We start from the raw sequence: 21,188 nt of genomic DNA, 5'->3' as shown, positions 1-21,188 counted from the left end.
GACACCAATACTGTAGCAAAGAAATTTAGTACTCCCTAGTAGAAACCCTAAATCAATGCACTGGTAGGAAAAGATACCATCAATGATCAACCTAAAGGAGAAGATATCAAAGGGAGATCAAATCTATGTTTTCTGTATCTTCTCTATACTGCCTTTCAATACAGCACCCTAAAGGATTTTGTTTCCCACATTTAATGCATAGTCCACTTTCAGGGTTGTTGTTGTTTTTTTTTAAAAAAAATATGAATTTGCATACAATGTTTGTTGGGGACAAATTGGAATAAGGAGAAGGAAACCAACTTCTGTGAGAAACTATTTCGTTCAGTAAGGCAGTATGAAACCAGTTCATTTCTGGGACAGTCTGAGTTGCATTGTGCTTAAATGACACCATCTATATTGTGATTACATGGCTTTTTTAATTTTTTTGCAGTGACATCTTCTGCTTATCCAATAGTAATTTAAATATTTACTTGCCTGTCTCTGCTCTTAAATAAAGTGAGGTAAATATACTTGACTAATTTGTTTCAGATGTGTGTTTCTTATACCAAAAGGGAAGAGAGAGAGAGACAGAGGGAGGGAGGGAAGGGAGAAAGAGAGGGAGGGAGGAGATGGGGAATTGAATGGTAAATGCAGGGAAATAATCCAGCTACATAGGAGAACATGTATGCTAGACTGACACCAGCTGACCTTGACTGATTTTAAAACTAGAACAATAAACCTGAAGCTGGAGGGAGATGCAGTGTAAAATTTATCTTTTAAATATAAAATGCCAACATATAATACATCAGGAAATTGGGAGAGTCTATTCACATCATCTTTATGGATAGCTGTGCCTGAACTGTAGGAAAAGGTAATGTAGACATAATGAGATAGATAATTAATTACTCATATAGTTTCAGATGACTCAACATAAGCTGCTGGTGAAGATGCAGGAGACAAATAGTTCCAAAACTCTGCAGAGTCTTGCTTCTGTTTATTAAAGGAAGCCAACCCAAACAGCAAGGAATCCTTTCATCCTTAAAATAAGTGTAGTCAGCAGAACTGAGTCATTAATAACTCAGTTTTCAAAGATTTCCTCATCTGGTGTGAGTCTACACTATTTCATGAGGTATAGAAAAGGTAAATAGTGGGGAAAAGTAGAAACAAAGCTGTGTATAATAAAAAAAATAAAGCTGGTTGATCATAGAGTTGAAAGAAGTTTAGTTACTGCAGTCTTCCCCACAGCTGATTTAACTACATAATTGTGGTTGCATCTTGACCCTTGTGAACAGAGCTAAATTCCTGTGCATATTATTTATTTTATTGTATACACATTGCTACCCATCTATCAATATGACTATGGGCAGGTAAAATAATTTTAAAGAACCATCTATTCCAAACAAATGCAAAGCCATCAACCCATATAAGCAACCAACCGCCTTCAGTACAGCTTCCTCAGAGCCTGAGGGGGCTGATATTCTGACCCCTTTCTTCAGGAATGCAACTTGTTTTCAAGACTTTGAGAAAAGGCAACAGGGTTGGTGCCAATCTGACCTCTGGGGTAACCAGTGTGATAAAATGTCACTTTTCCTGGGTCTTACCTACATGGTAATCAATGGTGCAGTGTAGTTGCATCTCCTGCCAGCTCTGATGGAATATATATGATCAGAGAGAGAGACAGTCTCATAAGTATGAGAAAGCCTTGCTGAAGTAAATATGAGTAGCATTGACTGAAGTGAAATTGTTGCATAAATAAATAAGCACATTTTGGCCACTAAAATTCCCAACATCTTCCTGGATTTCATTAGCCCAGAGTATGAGTGTGAAGCCAGGAGGTGTTGGTGACAACTAGACCAAAACAGTATCTAGCATATTTCATACAATTTGAATGTCCTGCAGAGTAAACCTGGAGGTGGGACAGACTTGTGTAATTTCTTTTCATCCTTTAGTCTCAGGTGTGACTGAGGCTTTGGGAAACATTCTTACACTTTCCAAAAATAGCTTGAAATGATGCCATCAAAAGTGTCAATTTGAGACGCAGAGAAGCTACATAGGACCTTCGTCACATAATTCAAATCTGTAGTTTGAATTACAGTTTATTACAGTACCAAAGAAATACTAATATTAAAAAACACACAAACCACAATTGTACTTGATATCTTGAAAATGTAAGCTGTACATTGCCTTTGCTTTTCAAATAAAGGGCCCCACAACTGAGGGTTTGTTTACCTATTTTTTTTCTGGTAAATACAGTGAATTCACTGAATTGGCCCACTTTATCAAATTCAAACATAAAGTAGGCTTCAGAGCTGTATGCACCAAATGACCAAATTGTAAGGTCACAACCACTACCTTTTCACAGAGCATTTCCTTTGCTCGCAGGATCCAGTCTGGGTCACTCAACAGGACCAGAGGTTTAGTTTCTTTTGCTTGTTTGTTGTATATATAACTAGCTGATAACCCAGCATTGCCTGGGTATTTATAGGAGGAAAATGTCTGGACCAAATGTAATTTCTAATGTTGGATTTTCCCCCTTACCAGAGGGAGCCCCCTTGTGGAGTACTGTGAAGCCAATACCATGGAAACACCACTTCGCTGTACAGAAGAAGTCATTTTAAGGCCCAACAGGCTGTATCTTAACAGAACACATACCCCAAAGGGTATTAGGGGTGTCTTACCCCCTCAATATTTTTTTCCAGAGAGTAAGTCATCTGTGTACCAAGTTGGGTTGAAATTGCTCAAGGCGTTTCAGTGTTATGCTGGAACATACATACCAGTGGTTGGTTGCAGGCAATACACACCAGTATGGGCATACCGGAGCATGCCCGGAGCACTGGATAACATTCCAGTACAGTGCTCCAGAGGGCCCACCCGCCCGCCCAAATTTCTTTCCGATCTTTTAAGTCTTCGGTGCTTCTGCACACGTGCACGGTGCATACAGTGCCTGCGTGATGCTCCGCTGAGCAGCTGGAGCATTGCAAAGTTTCACAGAAGTGCTAAGACGCATGTGCGCATGCTGCGCACATCCATGTGGATGTCGCTGGGGCCATTCCAACCGTACCAGTTGGAACAGGATCCGGAACCCACCACCAATACACACACACACATACAGACGCAATGCCATTTAGATAGATAGATAGATAGATGATAGATAGATAGATAGATAGATAGATAGATAGATAGATAGATAGATAGATAGATAGATAGATAGATAGATGCAAGTTAACCAGTTTAAACTTCTTTAGCTTCTCTTGGTTTTTTAGCTGTATGAATACACAACTGTTAATCAACTCTAGACTGCACATTTTAAGATATTATGGCAAAATTAACCCCTTACTTCATCGCATACTGTTATTATCACAGCGATTGAGGCTATAAGAGGAATTCTGCTGTGACAATCCAATCTTCTGTTTCCTATAATGGCCAGAAAGATGCTAAAGGAAGCTTGGAAGCAGCATCTGAATGAAATAGGAGATGGTCCCTCCACCACTATCAACAATACAGAGCCTTTGTTTTTACAAGCAGCATAGATAACCAGTGGTGTCTAATCCTCAATGAAGATCCATAATCTTCTTTGTATCTCTCTAGTGAGGCAAAACTCACCAATTAAAATGTTTTGTTTTGTTTTTAACACATCTCACAGAAGCAAAATGGTTCAGAAGGAATTGGAGGTGCTTAACTATGTACTACAGTTAGTGCAAAGCCAAAGTACCAAAGAGATCTATACCATGGTTTGTCTGCAACTTTAAGACTGGCTTATGTCCCAGGACATTTGAATAACTTGGATCAAATTAAAAGACAAGAAAGAATAAAAAATGTAATAAACTGCAATAGAAAACATGTTTCTGTTTTATGCCATGAGGGATTACAATATTATTTTATGTACTTTGCCAACTGGAAAGAAGACCCAGCCCCCCCCCCCCCCAAAAAAAAAATACAGAGGGGAAAGGATTGGGGAAATATCTGTTTTTATATCTCAAAATATGAAAAGATCTTTGGGGGAAAAATATTGATTTGAAATGAAGAAAGGCAGCTTTCATGTATTGGACTCATTGAATACCAGAAAACCTCAGCCTTGGCATATAGATTTAAACTGTGGAGTCTTGTTTTGAAAAAGAAAAGACAAGAGGGAACACTTATCTATAGCTGTAAATCTTGAAAACAAGTTAAAGACAGCATATTTTGACACTTATTTTATATGACAGAATCTTGTTTGAAAGTAATTTTCTCTCCCATGACTTTATGCTAACATCCCTGAAAATCTTAGAGATGCTTCTAATAAATATAGTAGAACTGATCAATTAAAGGAATGGAATTATTGGATTTTTTTAAAAAATTGCAGCATTTCTTGCAATTGTAACAGGATGAGAAGTCTCATCTTTTATACTTTTTCAAAAAGTCATGCACTCAAAAGCTAACTTGAGTATTTCCTCTGCTTATAGATGGATGATTATTTCTCAAGCCATTTAATGGAAAGGAAAGGCACTAGCACAGAGATACAGAATACAGCACATGCTACTTGTAAAAAGTCTTAGATTCATTTCCTAGCATTTCCAGGGCTGCATATAACCTGAGACACTGCTACACCTTACTAAGGGTAGGAAAGGATTTTGCAGATAGCACTTAGTAATAGCACTTAAACTTTTATACCACCCTATAGTGCTTTACAGCACTCTCTAGGCAATTTACAGAGTCAGCATATTGCCCCCAAGAATCTGGATCCTCATTCTACTGACCTCGCAAGGAGGGAAGGCTAAGTCAACCTTGAGCCAGTCAGGATTGAACTCCTGGCAGTGGACAGAGTTAGCCTGCAATACTGCAGCCTACTACCACTGCATCACTATGGTTCATCTAGATCAGTGGTTCTCAACCTTCCTAATGCTGCGACCCTTTAATACAGTTCCTCGTGTTGTGGTGACCCCCAACCATAAAAATATTTCCGTTGCTGCTATGTAACTGTAATTTTGCTACTGTTATGAATCGTAATGTAAATATCTGATATGCAGGATGTATTTTTATTGTTATAAATTGTACATAATTAAAGCATAGTGATAAATCACAAAAACAATATACAATTATATATTGTGAAATACTTATTTCTAATTACAAATAAATGAAATTTTGTCTTGAAGCATGGTGTAGCACAGGGGTCGTCAATCTTAAACATTCAAAGAGCCATTTGGATCAGTTTCCCACAGAAAAGAAAACACCGGGAGCCACAAAACCTGGGTGGGTGTAGCCAACTCAACATCACTCCCACCCAGTCACATGACATTCCCCCCCCCCCAGACATGCCTACCTAAGTTTCATGGCTCAGTGTTTTCTGTGAGAATAGGGTCTCTCTCTCTCTCTTCTCTCCCCCTCCCTCTCATTTCTGTTTTTCTCTATTTTTCCTCTCCCATTCTCTTTTTGCTTCCTTCCTTTCTTTCTTTCCTTCCCTTTCCCTCTTTTTTTCTTTCTTTCTCATTGAATACAATAGCAAATCCAAAATAAAGTTATTAATTGTAGGAAATTGCTTCTCTATAATCTTTTAATAATGAACTCTGTTGATAGAAGCTGGCAAGATTGTACTAACATCAATAGGATATATATATTGATTTCTTTTGAGTTTGACAATATACTATGTTATCCAAAATTATAAATAATCTTATTTTCAGATGTATTTTTTGCCATCTCTGTTATTTTCTTTTAAAAAAATCAGACTTGCTTCCAATTTGTGCCTTCTGGCAAACTGCAGTTTTCTTGGCAAGAGATCTAGCTTGCCATTGCTTTTGTCATAGGGCTGAGAAAGTTAATTTCTTTCTTTCTTTCTCTCTTTCTTTCTTTCTTTCTTTCTTTCTTTTCTCTTCTTTTCTTTCCTCCTGATTTATTTCCCTTTCTTTTCCCTCTCTCTCATTCTCTCCCTTCAGCTCTCTTTCATTTCTTTCTCCCTTTCCCCCTTCTCCCTCTAATTTGTTTCCCTCTATTTTCCCTCTCTTCCATTCTGTCCTTCCAGCTCTCTTTCATTTCTCTCTATCTCTCTATCTCTCTATCTTTCTCCCCTTTTCTCTTTCATCTCTTTCTTGCACGTGCAAACAAAATATCCTCCTGGGCCGGAATCTCGGTGGAGGGGACAGCGACTCCTTCCACTGCCGCCACTGAGAAGTGAGTAGCTGGCTGCGCTGCACAGGAGAGCCATGCTGCACAGGAGACTCCTCAGCGCCAGACTCAGGTCAGCACCAGCCACGGTCCTCTTCATGTTGACTCAGGAAAGAGACGGACCAGCCGTCTCTGGTTTCAGAGAAGGAAGCGTTCCAGAGCCCTGTGCAAGGAGAGCCCTGTGCAGCACAGGAAAACTGGAGCTCTTCCCTCCCTGCACCCAACAAGCTGCTGTTGCTGCTTCCCATTCCCCTCCTTCCTGAGCCAACATGAAGGGGATCGCGGCTCACACTGACCTGAGTCTGGTGCTGAGGAGTCTCCTGCACAGTGTGGCTCCCCTGTGCAGCACAGCCAGCTACTCACTTCTCAATGGCGGCAGTGGAAGGAGTCGCTGTCCCTGCCACCGTGATCCCAGCCCAGGGATCATCAATCAATCTTACATCAATCTACTTCATTCCTGAACAGCTCATAGATCAGTGCTGGTAAACCTGTTTCTTTGTTAACTCATATGAATAAACCAATGTAATCTACACTTGATAATGAGAAAGATAGAGCCAATATGGATGAATTTTGCATCATTATAGGGTCATCCCAATTCCCAATTCTCACATGTAGAGAAACTGCTGAACTAAATTAATTTACCACAGTTGTTTTAAGGCTCATCACCCTTCAATTTCATTGTAATTATAATATATTCTTTTTAATATTTTCCTCTTTATCAAACTGGCATGAATACATGCATAGGTAACACAGAGTAATCTTAATCAGAGATATACATATAGAGCAGATTTGGGTGCTATGTCTCCAGAAAACTTTTCTGGGACCTCTCCCTAAATCAGTTATTCACAAAAACAAAAAACCCAAGTAATTAAATTTTCACAGGATATTCCTTTCCATGATCCCTCAACATATATTTAAAATAATTATACTAAATAAAATAAATATTTTCCTGTACATCTATTATTATATTCTAATTCCACTAATTGTGTGTCATAGCTAATATTGGTTGATTTTCCCCTTCATGATTTGAACTCTACCTAAGGATTTGGAAACTATAAAAATAGCATCTTATTATCTAAGAACTGCTCAGTATTACTGTTATTTGTAGTTAGGTTATGATAAAGTGGGTTTCAAACTATATTTTAGGTCTTTGTGACACTGCATCTATTTGTCCAAAGCCAATTGATCCTTCAATGAATGATTCCCCTCCCCAATATTTGTGATTTATTAATAGATAGATAGATAGATGATAGATAGATAGATAGATAGATAGATAGATAGATAGATAGATAGATAGATAGATAGATAGATGATAGAGATATTTGCACATCTTAATATTTTGTATTTTTTTCAATTCTTTGTCATCAACATTACTTTATCTTGTGATTATCAAGGTTATCAATAAACTAAACATGGCTGTTTCTAATGCCAATTGCATTAGCTGTGTTGTATCTGTTCCAAGTGTCAAGCAGTCTGGATTTTAAACTCCTATAAAATATTTGTTCTCATTTTCAATGACTTTCTGTGATGTCATGTTCCCAGTAATCCTTATTGATTGTGAATCCATACTTTTGACATAAATACCAATATATTTTTCCAACTCTATCATGCCACTTTTTTTGTAATCAATCTTGCACTTTTTCCCTATGTTTAGTTATTACATGATCAACTGTTTTTTTATAAATCTCTTTTAAAGCTGTTGCTTTTTATTGTCATATTTAGATCACATTTCTGCAAATATCACTTTTATAGAGATTTTGTCAATAAAGTTTATTTAATCCTCTTGACATTACTGTTGTTGCAATTGTTGTTATTGTTGTTTTACAATGGAATTTAAAAAGAAGGTCTCAGCCAGTGGTGGAATTTAGCCAGTTCACACCTATTCAGGAGAACCGGTTGTTAACTTTCTCAGAATTTCAGAGAACCAGTTGTTGAAAGAAATGTCATTTTGTTTTTTTACACTTTATAGGTCTAATCCTGTAAGGAAGGCAGGAAGGAAACTTTCTGATGTTGTTTCTTGCCTAATCTTTATTGCCTGCTTACAGAAACGGCCTTTTTGGTTAACCCTTATTACATTGTAACAACTAAGGCAAAGCTCCCATCTACCTGAGTGACATTGAGTTGGCCATGCCCACACAGTCACAAGACCACTGAGTAACACCTACCCAGCTGGTCTTTAGGGCAGAGAATCGGTTGTTAAATTATTTGAATCCCACCACTGATCTCAGCCATGGACGCTAGATAATGTCAAAGCATAGTCAATGTTGCTAGGTTTCAGTAATCTTTGGGGATAGAGGGAATACAATAATTTTCAATGATCTTCCAAAACTATAGTTATAAGAGGGCAGAGACAACAACTAAAAACCAAAAGGAAGCCCTGAAAAGAGTTGCTGCATCAGGGTGATGAGTGATGAGTATCCAGAGCCTCCAAGTCATTGTAATCCTTTCGCTGCTTTTCCTGTTCCTAATAATTATTATTTGGGACTGCCTGGAGAGAGAGAGAGAGTGGGGTTTGAGAGAAATGCACACTTTGAAGAGCTGCAGGTTTTGCAGGCCAAAGCAAAACATTTGCAACAAAAAAAAAAAAAATTGCAGCACCTTATCCATTTGTTTCAGAGTTATCATTTCCTGGAACTTGTCCTGTTTCTGCAGCTGTGTGAAGCACATTCACTTGGATTATCCCAAGTCCAAGCATATCTTATCCTCATTTGAGTAAAACGAATTTTGTTTCAATAAGATGCAAGGGAGTTGTACCAAGAGTTTAGCAACCTGGCAGTGATCTCTGCACCAGGTGCTGCTCTTTTTCTCTCACCACCTGCTCAGAAATGAAGGACAAAACCCTCAAAATGTATATATTTCAAAAATCTTGAAATAGCTTGGAAGCTGCTGCTTTTATGTTTGCTATTGTGACCAATATGAGTTCTTGGGAAGCATTAATGTGCCACAAGAAAGCTTTCAGATTATTCCTATTTTCCCTTTCTGAATTGCTGATAGTTCAACAGTACAATAAAAGCAATGCTCAGCATGTAATAACCTTGAAAGTTCTCTATGTGCACATTTTTTTTAAAATAATTGATCTTTTCCACCTCCAAGCAGTATATGTTTCTAAGGAGTTCTTTTCATTTTTAGAAAGGTGACAATTGTCTTTTGCATGTTCAGGAATATCTTCATATTTAAGATGAAAGCCTAGGAGAGCAACTAATGTGACCCACATGGGGCCCCTTTTCCCCATAGTCTTCAATGAACCATCTTTGGGTAGCAGGAAAAAAATAATAATTCTCCTGTGACCATTGAATTTCTCCCCAGTCATTCTTGTGCAGCCAATATCTCTATTTTTGTGTTCCTAATAGTTATCTTAGCTGCACCAAGAGCAAAGTTAAACAGCGTAACTCTACTAATAATAAACAGGCTTAACAATCACTGGAGCAGTGATTTTGGCTGTATTGAGAAGGTTCTAATTATGCTTCAATGACCTGCAGTTCATCCTGGTTATCTCTGTTTTGATGGAAGTCAAGTAAAGAGAATCTTAGAAAGTTCATGTTTTAAAGGTTTTTTTTTAAAAAAAATGCTCTTGGATGGATAACAGACCAGGGGTGAAATGCTACCGGTTCAGACCAGTTCGCCCAAATCAGTAGTAAAAAATGCTTTTAAAAAGTTTTTAAAAGTTCCAACAAACACATGACACAGCTGATTGTCACACGGCTGATCATCAGAACTTTTAAAAAACTTTTAAAGCATTTTTTTACGATCTGTTTGTCCAAACCAGTAGTAAAAAAATGCTTTAAATTTTTTTTTTAAAGTTCCAAGGATCAGCCATGTGACAATCAGGTGTACCGTGCTATTTATATTTGCTAGAAATCAGGAAACCCTGCTCTCTAGCTAATCTAAATCATGTGGCACAGCTGTTTCCCCTCTCGCTGTTCTACTTACCTTTGCAGACTCAGAAAAGGCTTCTTAGGACCTGCGGTGTGCATGTGCGTGAAGCGAACCAGTAGCAGACTTCAGAGCATTTGACCCCAAAGCAGACTCTTGCTCATCATCCAAGTATGGGAAGCCTTTGGAAGGCAGGAGTATTTTGTTTTGTCACTATCATCCTTATTTTCAAAAATATTATAGTACACCAAGAGAGAGGTTTAAGTCTTACCTTCACCATAAATGTTCTGGAGGAGGGAGGAATCTGTATAGCTGGATTTGAGTCTGGGTACCCCCAGGTAAGTGATGAGGTTTTTTGGGATTTTTTGTTTTCAGTGAAATACATAAAAACTAATTGAAACACATGCTATAAAATGATGAAAATAATCTGCCTAGAACAAATGTAATATGTAATTGCATGAAACAGTATAATTCAGCAGAACATTTTAAAGCATATTCTTATTAGCATATTTAACTAGGATGCAACATGGACATAGTGGCCTTCAGTGACCCCAGAACCATTAGAGGTAATGGGGTGTAAGTTTTAGTCTATGAATAACAGAACACAAATTCCTGGTCAAAGCTGAAGCTGGAACATCTCCATTACTGCATCGGTATCAATAGAGGAAACATAACTAATACCACTTCTCATTTGCATAATAGATGAGAGAGCAGCAGCAGCTCCAGATGGCAGATATGCACCTGGAGCCAAAAGGTTTTTCACTGAAATGTTGATGAGCACGTGCATATATAAAGAGCCTTTCAGTACAAAAAGATGGTGTGATAACTACTTTCAACAGGTCACAATTCAGAACCTCAGCAGATTTGTACATAGAAAGTCTTTGGTTCAGTCTATATGTACAACTTTAGGTAGAAAGTCTAAGAAATGTCTTGAATAGCTGATTATAGTGGACTGAACTAGATAGACCAATGTTTTGTTCAATGAAATACAACAAACAGAATACAGAAGTAGAGCTGAAGACTGGTTACCCTCAGTTTTATAAATAGTAGGAGAGCTCAAATATACACTATTATCGTATGAATTAGGAATGACATATGCTTATTTATACAGACAAATTTGCCAAGTTCATTGTTCTTTGTGAACTACACATTGAGTTGGACATGTCAGTTTTGGCTTTTTATCTCCCCATTAGATGTTATGTTGTGCTACCCTCATGATTTCTTTCTTTTTTAAAAATAAAATCTATATTGTTAGCAACAGCAGGGTAAATATATATAAATATAAGGACAATACTAGCTGACTAACTGAGTTAAAGCAGTCATATACCTCATCCGATGGATGAAGAATTGAGACTGAGAGATTATCCAAATCCAGAAAGTGAGATCTGAATAGGAAATCCTTATATTTTATCTGGTATTCACCAGATTTGTTATGTTCTTTGCCCATTTCAATTATTTTTCTCTGCCTTCTTGCTCAAAAATAATCCTCAAAAGACATTTCACTTAATCTGCCAAAAACACACAGGTAAAAACTCTATCATTTGTCTGTCTGCCTACTTCTTTCTCCGATTCTCCCCCTCTCTCTCCCCAACCATCTGTCTAAAGTATAGAATGCACAAACAGAAGATCAATGAGCTAATTATTATCATCTGCATGTTTACTGGAACAATATGGTCATAACTTGAATTTGGAAGATCACCAGCAGTAGATTGTAGCACTATAGCAATAGTTTTCTCCATCTCTTTCTTATTTGGAAACCAATCTTCCCAGAAGATTGTATTCAAGATATCCAGCATATATCTTCACAATGTTTTAACCTACTACATTTCAATTACTTTTTCAACTATATATTGCCATCAATTATTATTATATTATTTTTTGTCACGCAATCAACCCAGTGTTTAGATAAGGTTATATATTTTTGTCTCCCTATTGAGCCATTTCTAAGGACCCAAGATAAATAGATGTTGTTTGATGATCTTAAAGATATTTTTGCACGATGTTCCAAGTATGTGGCTAATGCTAAGTCCCCAGTAGAGCTATTTGATTTGATACACTGCTGTTTGTTATGGTGGTGAAACCAAAGAGGGCAATATGACTACATCCTATCATTGTCACCCATTTAGCACAGCCCAAAGAGCAGGTGTAGCTTAAGGAGTGCTACAGATATGGGTATTCACTCCCGCAAAAAACTATTCTAAGTAAAATTGCCTTGTGCAATTGACTGATAGTGATTTTGTCAAAGCTAATAATGGTATCCAAATAGTGCTGGCATTGGTATTACCTTTGCTTTCTTTTGCTATAGTATTTCTGCTTCTAATTGCAGGTTTTTATGTTTTGTGATTCTCCCCCCCCCCTTCCAACAGTTCTTCCTTCTATTCTGCTATTTCCAGAAATTGCAATGTCCACTATTTGAATTTTATTTTATTTTATTATTTTTATTTTATTTATTTTATATATATTTTAATCAACAGCTGTAACCAGGAAACTATGAGTTATAATTTAGCTTTCGGCATTAAAGCAAAGCAGGTGACTTTGGACCACTCTTAGCTCAAGAAAACAATAGCAAATCTCTTCTGAGAAACTTTCCCAAGGAAACTGCAGGGACTTGTCTTGGTAATATCTGAGAATCAGAACCCGATTGAATGGGAGAAAAAATAATAATTATTAAAACATGTATTTCATACACAAACATTTTGTAGTTGGCATTCAAAAGTATCTGACATTTGATGTATAACTGGAAGTAATGTTTCCTATTGTAGTGATACTGAAAAGCAGTATTTAACAGATGCCATCAAACAATGTAACATTCATATTAAAACATATTTTCATGGATTTTTCAAAACTGGATTATATTTTGAATCATTACCCCAAATGCATAAGATATAGGGCAGGCTATAAATATTGTTGAATAAATAAATATTTTAAATACCTTTAATTAAATCATTTAACATTTCTAGTCCCTTTTCTGCTTTTTCTTACAAATTTAAACATCAGATTTGGAGTTAAATCCAAATTTTTAGTATTGTGTTCCTTAAAAATGAATAAAATAAAGCATGGCATAATGGAAGATAATTACATATATTATCCAAATTTTAAAAAGTATAATATTCATGACTGTCTTTAAAAAGTAAATAAAGAAGGGGTCGGAATATTTTTTTTTATTCAAAAAGATCTAGAATTACTTTCTTCTGAAACTTCAAATAAAATCTTATTATTAGTAATTACTATTTTTTATTATTTATGTTTATTTCTTCTATGTATATGTTTTTTATATTTATTTTAAGACTAAATGCAAGGGTTTCAGATGTTCAAAGTCCTTTCATGTGAAGCATATGAATCTTCTGATAATCTGATCCAAGCTCTGATTATTAAGGCAATATTTGCCTTCTGACTTAATGCAAATACTAAAAAAAACATTCACTTTTGTCTCTCCCTGCACACATACTTCTGCATAGATTGCCCAGTGTTACTGTTATCTCTATCTCTAGTCTACACTAGCCAAGTAGTATAACCCTGTCTGGAACAAGCTGTTTTCCTCCTGGCCCACAATGTTTCCATCTTTCATTAATTTCAGTTTGTATGTTTACAACCACCATAACAGTATTCCATACATCTCTTTAAAATTCCCTTTCCTTCTTTAGGAATAAAATATGGAAAAGAGAAAAAGAGAATCTGCAAGTGATGAGGCTATCATTCTGTACTGCAGATGGCTTTGCACAATGATTTCATCCATATATAACAGAGCAAATGTTAATAGTATCGGGGGGAACAAAATCCTATAGCATTTAATTTGATATTCTATGTATAAAGTAAAACTGGATATATTATGTCATTGTGTCCACAACTACATCCTATAGAGATGACCAAAACTTTATGAGAGAGTTGCCCTTATATAGAGTTATACTTCCATTAACCATTACTTGATTGGAGTAATTTCTATTAAGGAAACAGAGGATCCATAATGGGTGTGGGTTAACCATGCTATAGAAACCTTCCCCTTATTTATAAGTGTCACAATGCAACACATAAAGAAGAGCTTCTATTGCATGGTTGTGGCTACATATCTTGACTTTTTGATCCCCTTCTAATCATATCCCTGCAGGTAAACCAGGAAATATTTTGCCTCTGTTTGAATGGACCTTAATAAAAGTTTCTTCAAAGACTAATTGAAGTCTTTGTTCCTAAACCTTCTTTAACAATGATGAGAAAGGAAATATTAAATACTAAATTAAATCATAAATACCATTTATGAAAAAAGAAGATCCTCAAGAATATCTATTTATGGCCTGTCTATGATGGATGATTCAAATAATAAAAATGATAGGTTTTCTTATTTAACAGTGAATCCATTCTAGTCTGTCCAAAGCCTCAGTGAATCCACCCTTCGGTTGATTTCTGAGAATAAGCAGAGATGGAGATTAGTTTAGTATGAAAGAATTTGCTTTATAGCAATGAGTATCTGCTGGGTACTTTAAGTAAGGATTTGCATGTTTCCAATTATTCCTGCTGTCTTCTTACTCCACCTTGTTGTAATAGCTGTAAGGGTTCCTGAAATTAAAATAACATCAATTGAATTCAGATTTTAAAATAATAGCCTTGTTTTCAAGTGTTCTGCAACAGACTGACCCAATGAGCTGAATTTGGAATATCCAGGAAATCAGCAAAAATCAGGAAACTTTTCCAAAGTAAGACTAAGAAGCTCAGAAGCTGCTGCATCTAAAAACAACGGCCTATCATTTAATCATTTAGAAAATGTTCTACAATTGTTCTTCCCATAAAAAAATGGATATGGGTTTGATCTCATGATTGTGGATTCTATCTTGTCTTTTTTTAACCTTTACAGATGTCTCTCACATTCTGATCCATATTCAAGAAATTCAGGGGAGGGAGGGAGGGAAGGAGGAAAGAAGGAAGGAAGGAAGGAAGGAAGGAAGGAAGGAAGGAAGGAAGGAAGGAAGGAAGGAAGGAAGGACCTTCCCTTTTCCCAAGAATAAAGGCGGGGAGGTCTTAACAGTGTTAGTTTTCAATATGCTGTATATTTAGCAAAGAAGCATTCAATTTCAATTAGCTCTTTGGTATTATTAAGAAATAAATCCTGCATGGCAGAATTTCTTCCCTTCATTCTCGGCTTGTTTTGTTATATCACATATTATTGCATCAAGTCAAGAACAGATTTTTTCACTCTGTCTTTTACATAATTGAGAGAATATTCCCATTGCTTCTTAGGAATTATGAGATCAGGAACCAATTTCTCTCAGTTGACTGGTCAATCAATTAAATTTATACCTAAAATAGAAAGTTCTCTCTCACAATGGTAGAGTTCTTGGGTATTGTGGCCTATTGTTGTGGCAACACAACAAAACTTGTTTTACGTGGTTTTTTTTTAATTTTTAACTCAAGAAAAAACTACTTCATTCATTTTACAAATTTTTAAGACAAATTCTTGAAAAAAATCATGAAAAAAATGCAAGAAATATGCTCACATGTATGAAAATATTAACTTTCATGATCTAGTCATTATAATGTTGATTTTTCTATGTGAATGATTTGATTCTCAGTGTAGGTTAGACTGGGAAGTTAAAAAAACAAATCCCAAAACAAGGCAAAGGTGAACCTCTTCTGTTTTCCTGTCAATAAAGCTATAGGGTGACAAAGTCATGAGGAGCTGAGCTGAGCTAAAAGAGATTTGACTTCATTCAGAAAAGAAATTATGGTGGAAATTATTGATTATTTGTCTGTTTATGGATATATTGTCTTCTTCAAAGAGTTCAGAATATGCCAAGTATGTTGCTAGGCAGCTATCCCAGCAAAGACCTATGTCACAAATAATCAAGTGTATAATGGTAATTAGTACAAATAATTTAAAAATGTTTCTGCTACCCACAAACCAGAAAATCAACTCATTTTGTGTTGGAGGGATAAATTCCATAGGGGGAATGTAATGCTTAACATGTCTTTTGTAATTGTGATTCAAAGGAGAAATTGTGGATTTCCACTTCGACATTCTTATGCAGAGATCAAGTAGGTTTGAGTCATTATGGAGTTTTGTTACTGTAACCACATGCTGTATTTTATGTCAGCCCTGATCTCTGTTGACAGGGAGATTTTGCTATTTCAAACCTCCATAATTATTTGAGGGTAAAATGTTAAAGCAAAATAGATTGTATGGTATCTCCTGGGATCATAGAGAGAAATTCCATCTCCAGTACTATGGAGTTTTCTTCCCCTTCTACTTTTTACTTACATGCTACCCCAAACCACCTAATAAATTTTTCATTCACACACTTTCCTTCCAAGCCAAGCAGAAACATATCAAAGCATTCTTCAATTGACCAGCTGATCATTGCTGCTGTGAATCTTCATCCTTTCATGATTATGAAGTTCTCTTTTTCCCTATAGCAACAAGAGATAACAATAAGGGACAACAATATAGCAAATGTACCATTGATTGTTATTTTGAAACTATTGAAACAGATGGTATCAATAAAGTTATACAAAGTTGCTGCCTGTTCCAGTGACAATTTCAAGCTAGGGATCTTGGGAAGTTAGAAAAGATGGTCATGATTTATCTAAAAAATATATGCTAGGTGAATTTGTGCCAGTCACTTTCTCTCAGTCCTAGACAAAAGGTAATGACAAACCATTTATGAAAATTGTTGAAAAGCAAACTGCAGAAACTTATTCAGACCAAGAGCCAAGATTGACTTGAAGGCATGAAATATAACAAAGAGAAGAGACATCCAGCCAGATGATCCTAGAAGAAAATGCAGCTACATCTTCCCAATAGGTGTCATTAGTTTATCCCTACATGACTACAAAGTCTTCAGACAATGGCTAAGAAACAGAGATGAGTATCATCCTCTAGAATTGGATATGATTAAACAAGATAAACGGTTACCTTTATATTGGAATATTATCTGTTGGCCATGTGTGATTGGACATACAAGGAATTTGTCTCCTATGCATAAGTTCTCCGTGTACACATGAACAACAAAGTCATAGTCATAGATATAGTGACTGTGATGGCATGTGGGGGGGGGGACTATCTTTATGTCTAGTTGTTTTGATGCAAAAGAACTAGATGTTTACATGTTATAAAATACCTTTCCCCCACTCAAATATAAAGTAACGCCGAGTCTTTCTGGTTATTCAGTCTCAGAATGGAGCCAGCATCATGGCCTTTTCTTCCGAGATAGCATAACAGTATAACATTCATGGATATAAGGAACAATAAATGCTTCTAAGCCTATGAAGTACCTGAATTCAGTAATACACTAGTAGTAAATCGGCTATTTCAGATAAATTACCAAGATAAAACAAATAGAAGAGAAATTAAAGTTTTCCCCTTTTTTTAGCTTCAAACGGGCCCATGTTGATAGGATGCTCCAGACATTAAGCTTTACTGAGAAGGCTATCAGTATATCTTATTCATCTGCTCCCAGAATAGCATGATGAACCTGAAATTGCTCTGAACCAGTAATGGCCTTTTGAATGTTATCTCTGTCAGTTTGATGCTGGGTGACCAAATTGATAGGATGTTTTATTCAATTTTAGTGAAATTGAACTTGCCTTGAAATTAGTTCTTGATTATAATTCTGTTTTTTTTAAAAAATCAATGAGAAGCTATTGAGTATCATGTTTTCCCCAGAGGCTTTATGCTGTAGACAATTGCCATATTCTCCTTGTATGTGCAGTCCATTTCAATATAATATATGCTGTAAAGAATAGCCTAATGCTCGGTTGAGTGATGCAAACAGTTGATGATTGCTTTTGAAATATCATACAGTAGGCACAGGGCTACTTTAATTATGACTGTACTGATAAAGCCATGGTTTGCTGAATATCTCTGAAGTGAATTAAAGGCAATGTAGAAAATAGTGCAAGTTGAATCAATCAACCAACATACGGGTAGGATGGACTGAGTCTGAAATAAACAATGTTGCTCTAAAAAGAATTAATCTCTAATGGACAAGATACGACAATGATGTCAATGAAACCGCAGGGCTGAAATTTGGGGAGTACTTTTTGTTATTGTCTGGATTTGGGTTTTAATGACTATTTGGAAGTTTACTGTGGAATTGATCTGCATTTCAGCCCTTCTCTTTATAAAATCACCTAGAGGAAAACTAGCAAATTGATGCCCAATTTCAGCACAAGATGGGGGGGGGGGGGGGAGGTGGACAAGATATGACCAGAAGGTACAAAATTCAGGCAACATGAAGCCCAGACTAATGGGTTGTCCATCCATGTTTTAAAACAATGTTAAATTAATGGAGTCTAAGTCAATGCCTGCTAATGGTGATGATACTCTGCTCACATTATTCTAAAGAAATTGGGAAAACAGCTATTTCAGTCCATGTGGATTCCGCTGCTCTAGATAACAGCATGTTGGAATTGATAGGTCTGGGCCCTTGATCAAATAGAGTTTTGCTCTTAAATACAAGAAGTTGGAATATAACTTATATCAAGATGCCATAAGACTGCACAAAGTTTTGGCTGTAGAACTTCTTCATGAATTGTGATTTTGAATGTGATTGAAAAGGAATCATTAAATACCATTCAATTTATATAAATTCAGTGCATTTAATTTTTTTAAAACTAAAAATTAAGGGTTTTTTTCTTTGCTCATCCACTTGTCCTCACCCACCATACTTTTTTTTGTGATGAAGTTCAGGATGCTCAAAATTTATTTTCACTATATTCTCTTGGAAGTGTTTAGAAGCTTCCTTTATTGTTGGAAATGGCAGAGAAGAAAATTGCTAATATTATTCTCCATTACACAATTTTGTATCATTCCCTGGTTGCCTACTCTTTCCAGTTTGAAAATTGGAATGAAAAGTGTGCCCTTGGAATTTAATTAATGCATAGAAAGCTAAGCATATTGTCTTGTAAATAAGTAAATGTAAAAAAAAAAAGCCCATGTCCTGTGAAAATTAAATCAAAATGTAGCTTGAAATTTTACAAGGAAATTATTTTCAGCAAACTGAATAAAGAAAAAATACAGGATTATTTTTCATAGTGTGATGTGGAACACCAAAAGTGGACATTAGAAACTGTAAAGCTCAAATGACATAACAAATTCTACACTTGGAATGTGAACTTGAATCTTGCACAAAGGCAAAACATCCTTTTGAAAGGTCAGCCTCCTTAGCCTAATAGCCATTTCTCTTGCTTCTCACATGATGCCTTATTACTAAAAGCCTTTCAAAGGAAAATGGGTTGCCTCCTTCATAAGTTTATTGTGCACACTTTGCAATCATGACTATGACACATTGTGTTCTCTGGGGCAATTGGTAAGCAAATTGCACTGTTGAACTAAAAGCACTGAATCACTTTTATGACACAACTGCACATAAATCCTACTGAGTAGTGGCTGAGATAGTTAGTAAAAAGTGGTGGTAAAAGTCAATGCACCACAGGGAATATACAATCTTTGTAAGGCCATTCTTTTGTGAAACAGAAGATGACAAAGATATGCTTTTCTTAGAAGACAGAAGATGGCTGGCCTTCTGAAAACAAGAAAAGGACCTTTAGCATTCAATTTTTCATTTTGCAAAATAATCCTCATCTGTAAATCTCAGAGTGGACACCTAATACAGCAGGAATTAATTGTTAAGCAAAGCAATCTTTTATCAATGCTTAGATTAAAGTATTTTGTTTTAATGGCAAGAGGCTGCCTTCTTTAAGTCTCTTATACGCTGGTTATAAACTCTGCATGTGTGCCTGTAACACTAGTTACATCTTTCTAGAGTGATAATGGAAATGCATGGTTGCATTATTTCTCTTTCATGAAGAAGTAATTTGGGAAATTGAGTAGTTAATTGAATTAATTAATTAATTAATTAATTAATTAATTAATTAATTAATTGAATCATATTGAGTAATTTGATCTGAAGAAACTTCTTGGATGAGAAACAAAATGTCTTCAAAGAAAAAACAGAAAGTCCAGTTGCATCTTGAAAAAGCACCTTTGGAACAACCATAACCTGGATGACTGAGAATCTCCATAGTCATTAAGAAAAGAAGGTTAAACCAATAAAGTTGCATATAACAGAATCTTATAACTATAACAAAATATTATTCAAGATATTTTTTATAGAGATGAATTTTCAGATGCTAACATTTTAATCTTACCTGCATATTTTATGCATTTATTTCAGCCATTCAATCAATTTCTACCTCAGGTACCCAACTAAATCCCAGTACTGATAATAAATAGGCATTGAGACATATATTAGAGATATGGATGCTTTTGTCCATAGAGTGATATTTTAGTCTGAGGACATCCTATGCTTTCTTGTCCTATGATGATAGAGATTTTTTTCCTAGGTAAGATGGAGGCTGCCATTGAGAAGTGATAGTATTCAGGACTGGTCTCTCAGCAAATGGCAAGTGTGTCTTAGTTTCAGTGACTGACGGTAAGAAAACAAAAAAGAAAAGAATTGGCAAATTGACATATAAGTAAAGTAATTTCACTTTACTTAAAGGAAATTCCATTTTAAAGCTTTATGATTATATACTGATAATGTTGGCTAGAAACCAGCATTTGGCTGCTACTTGTGGCTTTTTAAAAATAAATAAAATCCAGTCTTAGAACTCTATTTATTTCCTCCAGAATAAGTCTTCAATTAAGGCCTGTGAGAGCCTTTGTTCTTGGTCATTTCCTTCCAGTTCCAATGCAGTTGCTCCCTGACTACCAGTATACCAGTATAACTGTTCCAGTATATATCAAATAGTGAGTTGGAACTGTTCCATCTTTGCTGTTTTTCTATGCCAGTCATTCTATATGTCATTCCATAAGCAAGATGGGAAGTGTAAAGAAGGAAGCCTCCTTGATCTTAGAGGAGTAACACTATTGAGACTGCAATTGTGGAAAGGAAATATCTATACTGTTGTCTAAATTAGGCTACATCAGTTATAGCATTAATTCTACAATGGTTCCTAAAGGGGTTAGCCCCTCTCCCCATTGTTTTTTAAAAAAAATATTTTGAAGCAAATATTATGGTGAGATATTTGGCATAAGCAGAAGTGTTTAATAGTGTAATGGTAGAAGATGAATAACAGAATAATAGAGTTGGAAGGGACCTCAAGCAGGAGACCTTATACCATTTCAGACAAATGGTTGTCCAATCTCTTCTTTAAAATCTCCAGTCTTGCAGCACCCATAATTTCTTGAGGCAAGTCCTGTTGTTGAT

Source organism: Natrix helvetica, assembly GCF_964273705.1.
Source record: "Natrix helvetica genome assembly, chromosome: 1".
Taxonomy (NCBI): Eukaryota; Metazoa; Chordata; class Lepidosauria; order Squamata; family Natricidae; genus Natrix; species Natrix helvetica.
Note: the sequence above shows the minus strand (reverse complement) of the source record.